Here is a 15,041-nt window from a genome sequence, read left to right on the forward strand (position 1 = left end):
ATATATGTATATGCGTAACTGAGTGACCTTGCTGTGCACCTGAAACATTGTAAGTCAACTACACTTCAAAAATATATATTAAGAAAAAATATAATATGCTAACAGAGGAGAGAAAATTGAATCATATAAGATTATTAATTTAATTGAAAAAAATAGAAAATAAGTGAAATGTAAAAATAGGAACAAATGATAAGGGCAATAAATTTAAAAGAGTAATAAAAATGGTTGATATTAGTTCAATATATTAATAATCATCTAACTTTCAGTTGTTCAAATATACCAATTAAAAGACTGGCTGTCAGAGTGGATCAATAAACAAAACCCAAACATATACTGTCTACAAGAAACCCACTTTAAATATAAAAATACACATAAATTATAAGTAAAGTAAAGGAGAAAGTCATGCCATACTAACACAATCAAAAGAAAGCAGGAATAGCTATATTAATTTTAGACTGAGAAGACTTCAGAGCAAGGAAAGTTTTCAGGGGTAAAGTGTAGCATACTTTAATGATAAGGAGTCAGTTCTTCGAGGAGGCATAAAAATCCTTATGCATATTTGACTAACAAACAAGGATCAAAATATGAGAGGGAAAAACAAATATAATGGCAAGGAGAAATAGATGAATCAAATATTAAAGCTGATGATTCCAATATCCACTATCAATAATAGACAAATTCAGTTCAGTTCAGTCTCTCAGTTGTGTTTGACTCTTTTCAACCTCATGAATTGCAGCACGCCAGGCCTCCCTGTCCATCACCAACTCCCGGAGTTCACTAAAACTCATGTCCATCGAGTCAGTGATGCCATCCAGCCATCTCATCCTCTGTCGTCCCCTTCTCCTGCCCCCAATCCCTCCCAATGAGTCAACTCTTCGCATGAGGTGGCCAAAGTATTGGAGTTTCAGCTTTAGCATCAGTCCTTCCAATGAACACCCAGGACTGATCTCCTTTAGGATGGATTGGTTGGATCTCCTTGCAGTCCAAGGGACTCTCAAGAGTCTTCTCCAACACCACAACTCAAAAGCATCAATTCTTCAGTGCTCAGCTTTCTTCACAGCCCAACTCTCACATCCATACATGACCACTGGAAAAACCATAGCCTTGACTAGATGGACCTTTGTTGGCAAAGTAATGTCTCTGTTTTTGAATATGCTATCTAGGTTGGTCATGACTTTTCTTCCAAGGAGTAAGCATATTTTAATTTCATGGCTGCAGTCACCATCTGCAGTGATTTTGGAGCCCCCCAAAATAAAGTCTGACACTGTTTCCACTGTTTCCCCATCTACTCCCCATGAAGTGATGGGACCAGATGCCATGATCTTCGTTTTCTGAATGTTGAGCTTTAAGCCAATTTTTCCACCCTCTTCTTTCACTTTCATCAAGAGGCTTCTTAGTTCCTCTTCACTTTCTGCCATAAGGGTGGTGTCATCTGCATATATGAGGTTATTAATATTTCTCCTGGCAATCTTGATTCCAGCTTGTGCTTCTTCCAGCCCAGCATTTCTCATGATGTACTCTGCATAAAAGTTAAATAAGCAAGGTGACAATATTCAGCCTTGACGTACCCCTTTTCCTATTAGGTGTAAGAAACGCCGTGGGAAGAAAGAGCCACCTCTATGGACCGTTGGTGAAGGCCTTTATTGGGCGGTCGCTCTCGGGCAGAACTCCCGGGGGCGGGTGAGCAAGGAGACAAAGGGAGTCTGCAAGGTAGGAGGGGTGAGGAAAGATTTTATAGCTAGGGCCGGGTTCCCATATAAGGAAGAAAGTGCGGGTTTCAGCAGTGTCTAAGGGCTCTGTGTCGGTTTCCTGATTGGATGGCTTGGTTGTCGGCCCGCCTCCTGGGCTTGTCTGCGGCTCTCTGCCCGGACATGTCCCAACATGTCCGACCTTGACCTTACCTTTCATCCCAGCCTTTTTGATATAGGACAAGGGGCGCCGATTCTCTCTGGCTACTTCCTGCTGAACGGGGGCGACGAGGGGTAGGGTATGGCCGGGATGACAGGGGGCATCTGCCGTTAATCTTGCGAGGGAGTGCTTGTTGGGAGCCCTTGGTACTGCTGTCACAGCACCATCAGCTGGACCGTGTTGAGCCGTTGTTTGATGAAGGCCAAAAGCTTATTTAGGATACAGGGCCCGAAAGTCAGGAGCAGCAGGAGAATGATGATCAGTCCCACTAGGGAAGATAGCAAAGTTGTCAGCCAAGGGGAGCTCTGGGAGCTCTGGAACCAGGATTCGAACCAGCCCTGCTGGGCCTCTCTCTCTCTCGCCTTTTGCCTTCCTTCCTGGCAGTTTCCGCCTTCATCTCTCTCTCTTTTCCTTCGATTCTGTCTCTCTTTTCTGCTTCTCTGCCTTGCTTTCCTTTCTCTTCTGTCACACTCTCTAATTCCTTTCTGTCTCTCACTCTTTCAGTTTCAGTCTTTCTCTTCCTTCCTTCCCTCACTCTCTCCGCCACTCTATCTCTCTCTCCTACTTTCTTTTGCTTTCTCTCCTTTTCGCTCTTCAACTCTTCTCTTTCCTTTCTCTGACTTTCTTTTGCTTTCCTTCTCTGGTTCCATTTTCCCTGGTTCTTTCCTTCCCTTGTCTTCCTTCCTTTTTCTGCGTCTCCTCCTCTCTGTCCTATTTCTTCTGTCCTCTCTCTGTTGCTCTCCCTAATGTCTTCCTCCCTCTCCTCTTAATAAAAGATTTGGACGGTGGTTTCTCAGTCACTCAGGAATCGGCGACAGAGGGGTTCGGGTAATGGTCAGTTTGGTCGGCTCTGTGAGGGTGGAGCGGTAGGAGTGACCAGGAGGAGGGGTCGGGGCCAGGGCCACCCCTGTCTCCCGGAGACCCAGGGGAGCTCGTTTGAGTCGGGTCAGGTGGTACCAGGGCTCGTGTCCCAGGAGTTTGGCTGCTGTAGGAGTGGTGAGGATTACAGTATGCGGTCCCGTCCAGCGAGGCTGTAGTGGGCGGGGACTCAGGGTTTTTAGCAGTACCTGGTCTCCTGGTGCTAGAGGCCGGGTGGGCCCCTCTTCGTCTGTCGGTCATGGCAGGACCCAGTCTGCGTGTTCCCTCAGCAAGGATCATAGGAGGGAGAAGAGGGGGAGGTACCCCGCGAGTGGGGGAGCCTCTCCCTCAGGGAGGTGAGTCAGGAGATAGGGCCTGCCGTAGAGCAGTTCAAAAGGGGTCAAACCTGTTTTGGAGTGTGGTGTGGTGCGAATGCGAGTGAGCGCCAGAGGAAGGAGGTCGACCCAAGATAGCTGCAGTTCTGAGGCTAGCTTGGCCAGATGTGTCTTGATGATGCCGTTCACCCGCTCTACCTTGCCTGACGATTGGGGTCGATAGGGGATGTGAAGATGCCAGCCGATACCTAGGGCCGTAGCCACCTGCTGAGAGATCTGTGAGATAAATGCAGGCCCATTGTCAGACTGGAGAGAGTTTGGCAACCCAAATCTGGGAATGAGATGGGCCATCAAGACCTCCGCCACCGCCGCTGCCGTCTCCCGGGCTGTGGGGAAGGCCTCGACCCATCCTGAAAAGGTGTCCACCAAGACCAGCAGATAGCGGTAGGTTCAATGTCTGGGCATGTGGGTGAAGTCTATCTGCCAATCCTGCCCGGGCATATGTCCCCTAGAGGTGGCTCTTTCTTCCCGTAGCGTTTCTTACATTAGGCAGGTAAAAATAAGATATGGACACAGTTGAATTCAACAGCACATCAATCAACTGCATATAATTACCACCTATGGACTACTCCAAGCTTCCCAGTGGCTCAGCAGTAAAGAATCCATCTGTCATGCGGGAGACCTAAGAGACACAGGTTCAATCCCTGGGTCAGGAAGATCCCCTGGAAGAGGAAATGGCAACCAACACAACTATGCTTGCCTGAAAAATCCCATGGACAAAGGAACCTATTGGGCTACAGTCCATAGTGTTGCAAAGAGCTGGACAAGAGTGACTGAGAGTGCACACACACACACACACACACACACACACACACACACACACACACACACACAGCTGTTTCCAATACAGCTTTCAACAAAAATTCAGAGAAGGCAATGGCAACCCACTCCAGTACTCTTGCCTGGAAAATTCCAGGGACCAAGGAGCCTGGTAGGCTGCAGTCCATGGGGTTGCTAAGAGTTGGACACGACTGAACATCTTCACTTTCACTTTTCACTTTCATGCATTGGAGAAGGCAATGGCAACCCACTCCAGTGTTATTGCCTGGAGAATCCTAGGGACAGGGGAGACTTGTCGGCTGCCGTCTATGCGGTCACACTGAGTCAGGCACGACTGAAGCGACGTAGCACCATGGCTAGAGTCCATAGGGTTGCAAAAGGTCAGACACAATTGAACTCTGGCATAGACTACTTCACTCTGCAACACAAAGAGAAAATGAGTCTTGAGGAAAAGCATTTTATTTTGAAGACTGTAGAGATCCCAGTTACCACAAAGAGTTCTAAATAAGAATATACATATTTTCCAATTTTTTTGGCTTAAAATGTGTACCTGGACTAGAGTTTCTGGACCATTTGTAGTTCTGTTGACAGCCCCTCCTCTTATTATATCATAAACATAAATACTTGCCAAACACACCCCGCAGAAGTTTGGATTACCTCTGTTGTGTGAAATTCATCTGAAGATTTCCTTTAAATTCTTATATATCACTGAAAAAAAATGGTGAGAACAAAGAACACTTGCTTCAACACAACTCAGTTGTTGGGAATGAATTTAAACGTTGGCTCCAGGAAATTCATACCCAGTAGATGAGACACAAAACCAATAAATAACATTACTGTTTACTTATTTGAGATTTTTTTCATACAAGATTATCCATGCAAAAATTTTCACAGCTGGCAAATTGTTCTGTTATCAGATATTCATCAAGACCCTCATTTTACCATTTCTAATTATCCTATGAACTTTACCAATTCTTAAGCCCTTCCTTGAAAGGTTTCTCTTCGTCATGCCAAGGTCTCAAAATCTTATGAACACCCTTTCCTATATTAGTTCATTTGAAAAACTACTAAGATTGTCAAAGTGTTGTTTTTCCAAGCTGAAGTAATTTTTATAAACCCAACTTTGCTGACAGAGGTTTTCCTGATGCTCCATGTTTTAGTTGACGTGCTTGATGTTATATTACAGAAACCAAAACAATCAAACACAAAAATCTATCTGAAAGTTGAAAAATCAGATACAGATACTCCCTTCCCCTCCAAAAAAAGTATAAATTTAATGATTTAATGTAGAATACCACAAAATAGTTATATCATATGAATAGCAATAGCAAAGCAAATGTTTATAGAGTATGTGTATGCTCGAATTTAAAAATAAACTTTAAAATGTTAACATATCTGGATAGTTTCATCATCTGAAACTTTAAGGTTAACAACATTTTTCTCAATTAAGTTATAGAATAGTATATATTACTAATGCCTTTTATTTTTAACAATTTTATTTTACTTTATTTATCATAATTTATATGGAGAAATATTATTCCTTATTCCTGACTACTAAAAATGCAGTTATTTGAGTGCAAACCAAAATGTTAATAAAGGAAATAAAAGTGTAAGGGTGAACTTTGGATTATTAATAATTACCCTATATTGTCTGAGAAAGGTTTACACTATATTATTTTTAAAATTAAATATTAAGAGATGTAGTTAACACTTAAAATGAATATATACCTATGTATGCATAGAAAAATAATTGTATTCTTGTATACTTGTCTACATGTAGGCATACATATTTTAATATTTTTCTATCTCAAGCTAAGATTTAATATCTAATATATTAATCCTAAAATGCACAAACAGGCAGATTATATTTCTATGGTACAATATGGTATCAAAATCAAAATAAGTGACAAGAAAATACATGATTAAAGAATTAGTTAAGCCATAAGATTTTATTTTGTAATTCTTGCTGATAGAACATTTTTCTGGTATTCTACAAAAGCTTAAATGACCTTGGATGAGAAAAACAAACTGGAAAGTAAATCCTGTCATGTTTAGTTTCACAGCTATATAAAAATGTAATCAAATGTCAGCATAACAGCTTGCACACTAACAATATCTAGTCCCAATAAAGTGTTTGGAGTGCTACATTAAATTACTGGATACTGATTTTTACCAGACTTGATTTTTCTCCTTGAGAGATTTGATAGAATCATCAGACTCGATAAAATTTTATGAGCCCTAACTCTATTTTTTATTCTAGTTCAAAATTTCAACTTATTTTACTTCTGACTATGAAATGTATAAAACCAAAAAATTTGCAATAATTGGGATAGTTTAAGAAGTCTTTTTTGTATAGTTGTATTTTCTTCTTTTAATAGTAATAAAATATATCAGCAACACACAAGAACTCCCATGCTGTCGTAGGGAGAACACATACAGAAAATATTTGTTTGTGATAAGGCAGTTCATTAAGAAAACCACGATGAAAATTTCCACATAATAGAACTCAGATTTTTAATACGTTAAAATCAGAGATATTTTGTTGGAAAGGTTGAAGGCAAAGCAGAAGATGACACCAGAGGATGAGATTGTTAGATAGCATCAGTGAACATGAATTTGAGCAAACTCCTGGAGATAGTGAAGGACAGAGGAGTCTGGAGGGTTACATTCCATGTGGCTGCAAAGATTTGGACACAACTTAGCGGCCGAACAATAAGAACATCTCTAAACTGGAAAATTAATACTCAGTGTATCACAAACATGAAGATTTATAAATCAAATTAAAGCAATTAAATTATAATACCAATTAGCAACAATTTTAGAATCTCATCACAGTTTTTGTATTTGTCACATGTTATCTACACCACACTAATGCTAATTTAAATTTTTCCATAGTAGGCTATTGATAGTTATTTGAATAAATTATTAAATTTCACATGTAAAACAAAATAATAACAATAGGAAATATTTACTATTTAAAAAATCAATGGCATTTATATAAGCAAACAAAAGGGAAAATCATATAATTATTTACTTAAACAGAACAATATTTTGATAAAATATAGAATAATATTTTGAGAAAATCTATTACAATAGTTAAGCTTTAGGGGAGTTTTTTTTAACCTACTTTCTATATAGTCTCTCATTAGCTATCAATAATGCCATTTTGTGTCTTACTTCCTTTTCCTAGAATACAGTTTATAAAAATATTGTCAATATATTATACACCTAAAACTAATATTGTATATCAACTATACTTCTACTGGTTTAATGAGACATATGGTCCATTCTTACATTTGAGTTCTGTTGGAGAATAATATGAAAACTTAATTTGAGTGTATATATGTATATATGTACATATATATATAGTCATAAGAAATGCTAAAGGTTTTTTATTATTATTCATGTGTCTATGAATTAAACTATTCCAATATAATTAGTTATCCCATCTTAGATGCCTCATCCATAAATTGTTGAAACTGAAAGCTGTGATTTTCATTTTCATTTTGAAGATTTAAATTTTTTGTTTGTCTAGGTTAGGTAATTAAGAGCATTTACATTTAAAACAATCTTTTTTCTTATGCATAGAGAATTAACTTGTGTGACAAATAAGATCTTGATATCTTTTCAGTGTTTTGATCACTTACATGATTTGGATATATATATATATATATATATATACATAGAGAGAGAGAGATATTTTACAATTTATAAACTGCATTTCTTACTTGAAAATTTAAAATAGTAGTAACAGTATCTTAGCATTGCTATGAGAATCAAATAAAATAAAGTATATAAAAGCATGTTGCTTAATACCTGACATAATAACCATACAACACATGTTGGTCTTATCATTAATATTATAACTGTGTTATAAACAATAAATGTGATAGGTACTAAAATATATGCATAAATTATTACTGTAATAAAAATAACAAAAAGCCTTTATCAACAGACCTTATGCAGAGGTTTTCGCTGTATGCTGAATACTTACAAGTGTGGACGTGGAATGATTTATCATGCACTGTATATTATATGATCTCTAATCCTGAAAGATGATGTTGTGAAAGTGCTGCACTCAATATGTCAACAAATTTGGAAAGCTCAGCAGTGGCCACAGGACTGGAACAGGTCAGTTTTCATTCCAATCCCAAAGAAAGGCAATGCCAAACAGCTGCTTAAACTACCGCACAATTGCACACATCTCACACGCTAGTAAAGTAATGCTCAAAATTCTCCAAGCCAGGCTTCAGCAAAATGTGAACTGTGAACTTCCAGATGTTCAAGCTGGTTTTAGGAAAGGCAGAGGAACCAGAGATCAAATTGCCAACATCCACTGGATCATGGAAAAAGCAGAGAGTTCCAGAAAAATATCTATTTCTGCTTTATTGACTATGCCAAAGCCTTTGACTGTGTGGATCACAATAAACTGTGGAAAATTCTGAAAGAGATGGGAATACCAGACCACCTGAACTGCCTCTTGAGAAATCTGTATGCAGGTCAGGAAGCAACAGTTAGAACTGGACATGGAACAACAGACTGGTTCCAAATAGGACAAGGAGCATGTCAAGCCTGTATATTGTCACCCTGCTTATTTAACTTCTGTGCAGAGTACATCATGAGAAGCGCTGGACTGGAAGAAACACAAGATGGAATCAAGATTGCCGGGAGAAATATCAATCACCTCAGATATGCAGATGACACCACTCTTATGGCAAAAAGTGAAGAGGAGCTAAAAAGCCTCTTGATGAAAGTAAAAGAGAAGAGTGAAAAAGTTGGCTTAAAGCTCAACATTCAGAAAACAAAGATCATGGCATCCAGTCCCATCACTTCATGGGAAATAGATGAGGAAACAGTGGAAACAGTGTCAGACTTTATTTTGGGGGGCTTCAAAATCACTGCAGATGGTGACTGCAGCCATGAAATTAAAAGACGCTTACTCCTTGGAAGAAAATTTATGAGCAACCTAGATAGTATATTCAAAAGCAGAGACATTACTTTGCCGACTAAGGTCCGTCTAGTCAAGGCTATGGTTTTTGCAGTGGTCATGTATGGATGTGAGAGTTGGACTGTGAAGAAGACTGAGCACCAAAGAATTGATGCTTTTGAACTGTGGTGTTGGAGAAGACTCTTGAGAGTTCCTTGGACTGCAAGGAGATCCAACCAGTCCATTCTGAAGGAGATCAGCCCTGGCATTTCTTTGGAAGGAATGATGCTAAAGCTGAAGCTCCAGTACTTTGGCCACTTCATGCAAAGAGTTTACTCACTGGAAAAGACTCTGATGCTGGGAGGGATTGGGGGCAGGAGGAGAAGGGGAAACCAGCCTCTGGTGTCAAAGAGTTGAGGACTGCAGTTATGTAATCAACAGGCGGTCTGTTTCTGAATTATCCCTGTTAGAATGTAATCTTTGAAAACAGGGACTTTATTCCTGTAGACCACAGGACCTGTCCTAATACTTTGTGTAGAGTAAAATATTTAAGATTATTTGGAAATTCAGATCACTGATTCTTCTTAATTAACTATATGGATGCTCCAAACATATATCTAATTACATTAAATTAGTTTAGGTAGTCATGTTTGTGTGAGATAGGCTGACAAGTCCCCTAAGTATATATAAGTTTCAGTGGCTCCTTTGTGATAGTGTATTGGTCATTGTGCCAATGGGTGAATTTCTCACAAATTCTCTGCATTGGGTTGATTACTTTGAAAAGTTGAGCCATTGATTGTGACAGGGCTATGACTGATTCCTAGTCAAATCTTGCTCAGATGTTCTCCATTATCCTTTTGATATCTTTTCTTCATCCTCATTTCTTCTTCCCATCCAAGATAATCTCTAGAACGGCTGACGCTGGGGGTTCAAGTTAATGCTTCTTTAAGTCACAAAAAGTCGCAGATAAAGAAACTTAATTACTTAGTCAAGTAGTTTCTTCCAGGTAAACATATAAAACCTTGAGGCCCAAGTTACACCTAAAAATGTGTTAGTGTACATCGCTTTATATTCTGGACATTTATTTCCCAGAAACCTCATGAAGAATAGGGTTTATTCAGAGCAAGAATTCATTGGACCTAAAACCATTCCTTCTCAACACTAACTGGAAAACTTTATAATAAACTATATTAAAATATATTTTTATCCAAGAATCTTAAGCCTTAGATACTTCCAGTTATTGGCACTGTGGTATTGTTGTGGGCTGATAGCTATAACTAGATATGATTATCAAGATAGAAAGACAGAATGCATACTAGGAATGTGGTATCTGCCATTAGGAAAATATGAAATATTATTAAGCCTGAGATTGATTACTTTATGAGAAAACTAATGCATTTCATGTAATAAAGTTTATTTATTATTACTCAGGAGACATGTAAAACACCCAGGTAAGCAGTCATCAATATGGGATCTCTTTATACTGTCATTGTTTTGATCTTTCTTTAATCTTTTCTATATATAGATGTTATTAACATTTACCACTACAAGCAATAATTATGAAATAGTCTTATATACTTATCAACTATAACATACTGATCCCCCACCAAAAAAGACACATTTTATTTCTTAGTAATCTTGGTATTCTCTTAAAAAATGGCATGCATTTAATAAATTATAGTGGGAAATAACTGAAAAAAGAATATAGATAGACACATATCCTATGTAGTTGAATTATTTTGCTGTGCAGCTTTTACAATATTGTAAAAGTCAACTGTATTCTATAAAAAGTTGCATGTATTGCAAAATCTTAATTTTACTAAAAATAAATAAATACATAAGATGTATTCCTTTTTCACCTTTACAAAACACTTATAATTACTGTTAAACATCTTAGTTTGCTTTCACATAAACCTACCTATTATACTGAAATTAATATTAATTAATTGCTTCATATGTGATTCCTATAATAATAAGACATATTCCCTAGATAGGTGGTAAAATGTTTTTTCTTAAACATTGCCATATTCTTGGGAGTTGATTTATCTAAATACTAGAATTATTGTTGTCTGAAACAGGATTAAGTAAGGTATCTTTAATGTCTGTAGCTCTGACAATCCATTTATACTCTAGATAAACATTTTCTTATGTACACATAAAAGTAAAATGGATAATTAGGAATATAATGTAGAATTTTATATCTATATATTTTGGAGTTTTAGTTATAATGTGTGATTTTTCTCCTCTATACTTTTTGCCATTAGCCCATCTTCTATTGAAGTCACAGCATGCAATTGAGCTAGAAAATTATGAAATCATTGTAAACACAGTATGACTCCTCTAGAGAAAATATTTGTGCAAATTGAAGTAATGCACTGTTTTACCCAACAGGACATGAGATGGCTCTTTCTATTTTAGGAGTGCATAATCAGGTGTTGCTATTCATCTTAAATGTTCCTGTTGACTAAGAGGCAAGTCATTAATGAATTTATTTATAGGATTCACAGTTTGCTTTAATTTCATTTGTTTCAACTGACATTTTAGAGGTCAACTACATGACTTACTTATTTTATTACTGACTTAATACAGTAAATGTCTCACTTCTATTTAAGAAATAACAATTCACTTTCTTTATTTTGTTAACACCAGCTCAAATCATATTAGTAAAACAACATCAAAAATCATTAAAATTATTATTAACTAAAAGTAGTTGTGCTGTGCCAAAGCAGTGAGCTCTAAATGTGATTTATAGATATCAATTTAGAAATTTTATTATTTGAACTGTAGTGTTAGCAAAGTTTTTGTTATAAAGCAATAACATTTCAAAGGGTAAATACATTACAGCGTACAATGTTTTTAGCCCATGCTTATCCCTACTTATCTCTCAAATCCAATCATAACCAAAATAAAATTATAGAGAACAATTTTGATTATTTTTAAATGAGTTATAGCCATTTGTTTCCAGACTTACTCTATACCATTGGTCATATTGATTAAGCAACTGTGATAGTCCACTATACTGGTTACCTCCAATGAACCACAAAGAGTCACTCAGTTGTGTCCAATTCTTTGCAACCCCATGGACTGTTTATGGAATTCTCCAGGCCAGAATACTGGAGTGGGTAGCCTTTCCTTTCACCAGGGGAGCTTCCCAACTCAGGGATTGAACCCAGGTCACCCACATTGCAGGCAGATTCTTTACCAGCTGAGACACAAGGGAAGCCTAAGAACACTGGAGTGGGTAGCCTATCCCTTCTCCAGGGGATCTTCCCAACCTAGGAATCAGAACCAGGGTCTCCAGGATTGCAGGCAGATTCTTTACCAACTGAGCTATCAGGGAAGCCCCCAATGAACCACAGACACTCACTACTCATGCTCCTGTGTAGCCTCTTCTAGAATCTGCAATGGGCCAGACACTTGCTTTAGCCAAAATGACAGTTGTACAGTGTGCCAATACTGGGCCTAAGCTTTAAGAAGACCAAGCAGGTTCTCTAATTTTTTGTATTCAGAACTTAACTATTCTACTAAAGCTTCCCAATGAAAAGACCAGGTGGAGAGACTAAATTTAGATAGAGATGCCTCAAAATTACTTGGAGTGAGAGAGAAATCCAACTATCTCACTGTCCCAGATGAACCAAGATTGCAGACAATACAGATAATTGCAAGAAGCTAAATGTAGCTGCTTGCATTCAGTTCAGTTCAGTCGTTCAGTTATGTCTGACTCTTTGCGAACCCATGAATCGCAGCACGCCAGGTCTCCTTGTCCATCACCAACTCCCGGATTTCACTCAGACTCACGTCCTTCGAGTCAGTGATGCCATCAAGCCACTTCATCCTCTGTCGTCCCCTTCTTCTCCTGCCCCGAGTCCCTCCCAGCATCAAAGTCTTCTCCAGTGAGTCAACTCTTCGCATGAGGTGGCCAAAGTACTGGAGTTTCAGCTTTAGCATCATTCTTTCCAAAGAAATGTCAGGGCTGATCTCCTTCAGAATGGACTGGTTGGATCTCCTTGCAGTCTAAGGGACTCTCAAGAGTCTTCTCCAACACCACAGTTCAAAAGCATCAATTCTTTGGTGCTCAGCCTTCTTCACAGTCCAACTCTCACATCCATACATGACTACTGGAAAAACCATAGCCTTGACTAGATGGACCTAGTCGGCAAAGCAATGTCTCTGCTTTTGAATATGCTATCTAGGTTGCTCATAGCTTTTCTTCCAAGGAGTAAGCATCTTTTAATTTCATGGCTGCAATCACCATCTGCAGTGATTTTGGAGCCCCCCAAAATAAAGTCTGACACTGTTTCCACTGTTTCCCCATCTATTTCCCATGAAGTGATGGGACCAGATGCCATAATCTTTGTTTTCTGAATGTTGAGTTTTAAGCCAACTTTTTCACTCTCCTCTTTTACTTTCATAAAGAGGCTTTTTAGTTCCTCTTCATTTTTCTGCCATAAGGATGGTGTCATCTGCCCTTATGGCAGAAAGTGAAGAGGAACTAAAAAGCCTAGCAAATCATGCAAAACGAACTACCAGATAAGCCAAGTACAGACTGAAGAGTTTCCAGAAATTAGATTATTATTTCATTAAGACAATAATTGGAGCCTGGATTATTATGGAGGAAACATTAACTGTTGTAGAAATTGCAAGCAAAAAGTAGAGTGCTTTTGCACAAATCTATGCCTTAACTTTGGGTTCAGACACTTAACAAAGACCCCAGGAAGACTGTTCATGAAAGGTTGGAATAGCAGTGGCAAAATTGCTGATTTCCAGGCAGACTATAACAGTGCCAAATATTTTCTTCTAGCTACCTCTAAATGAAGTCTGATTAAGTACAGGAAGAGAGAGAGAGAGGAGGTTGAGAAGGAAACGTTGGGTTTTCAAACAGAATAGAAAATAAATATAAAATAGCCAGGATTTCCTCCATTCAAAAATAAAATTATTTTTCATCTATCTTGTTTCCCAGGGAAAGAAAATCACAAATAAAAATGGCCACAGAATAAAGATCAAATTTAGGACACTGAAAGAAGAATACAGTCTCATAGTCAAGGTTATAAAAGATCAGTTTGTTAAGATCTCAAAAAGGTTTAAGGGATGCTTCATAGATGCTCTAGGTGAGATAAAATGGCTTCAAAGTATCTTCAGAGAATATGAGGAACCTGTCTAGTGCTTCCTCGGAACACCATGTTTAGTTGCTCAGTAAGTCGTGTCTGACTCTTCTGTGACCGCAAAGACTGTAGCCCACCAAGCCCACAGAGTGTCCATGGGATTTTCAGGCTAGAATGCTGGAGTGGATTGGCATTTCCTTATCCAGGGGATCAAACCCGTGTCTCCTACATTGCAAGTGGATTCTTTACCCATCTAGCCATCAAGAAAGCCTATCAGGACACTATAACAGGACTTTTAAGAACTACACTGGTGCTGGTCCATAGCACCCTGACTGACAAACTGAAGCTGAAAGGGACCTTTTCACAAAAATTTGTGATAATGTTTCTCCCCCTACCCTCTCATAACCAGTTACAAGTCAGTGTAATCCAATACATAGGAAGTCCACAATATTTTAAAGAAATTGTGCCATCTGGCCTGGAGTACAGCTTTTAACTTCAAAATTTTAAAAAGCCTTTGGATTCAAAAACAACTTGGCACATCACATTCAAACTGCTGAAAACCAAATGTGACGAAAAAATCTTGAAAGAATACAGCAGAGGAGAATATGCCTTACTTACAGAAGGACAAAAAAAAAAAATTTAGAATCAACTTCTGTCAGAAACCATACAAAAAAAGCAAAATGAACTATTTTTAATCAAAAAACAAAACTATATATCTGTAACTATATATACAAAAAGATTATCACCTGAAGTGAGGGGGAAATAAAGACTTTCTGTGAAAAAACTAAAACAAAAAATTCATCACAGCCTATCTGCCCTTCAAGACATTTTAAATGAAGTTTTGCAGTGTGAAGGAAGACAACATAGGTCAGAGTGAAATTTAAATTTTAAATAGGGAAGAAGATGGAAGAAACATGCCAGATAAGCAATAAAGTGATGGGATAATAACTTTCTTATTCTTATTTGATAAAATATATGTATTTGTTCACAATAATTACAGAAGCAATGTACCACATGATTATAGAAGATGGATAAGTTTAATGAATGTCATGACTATTATAAAGGCCAGAT

The sequence above is a fragment of the Capra hircus genome, chromosome 9 (genome assembly GCF_001704415.2).
Source record: "Capra hircus breed San Clemente chromosome 9, ASM170441v1, whole genome shotgun sequence".
NCBI classification, from domain to species: domain Eukaryota; kingdom Metazoa; phylum Chordata; class Mammalia; order Artiodactyla; family Bovidae; genus Capra; species Capra hircus.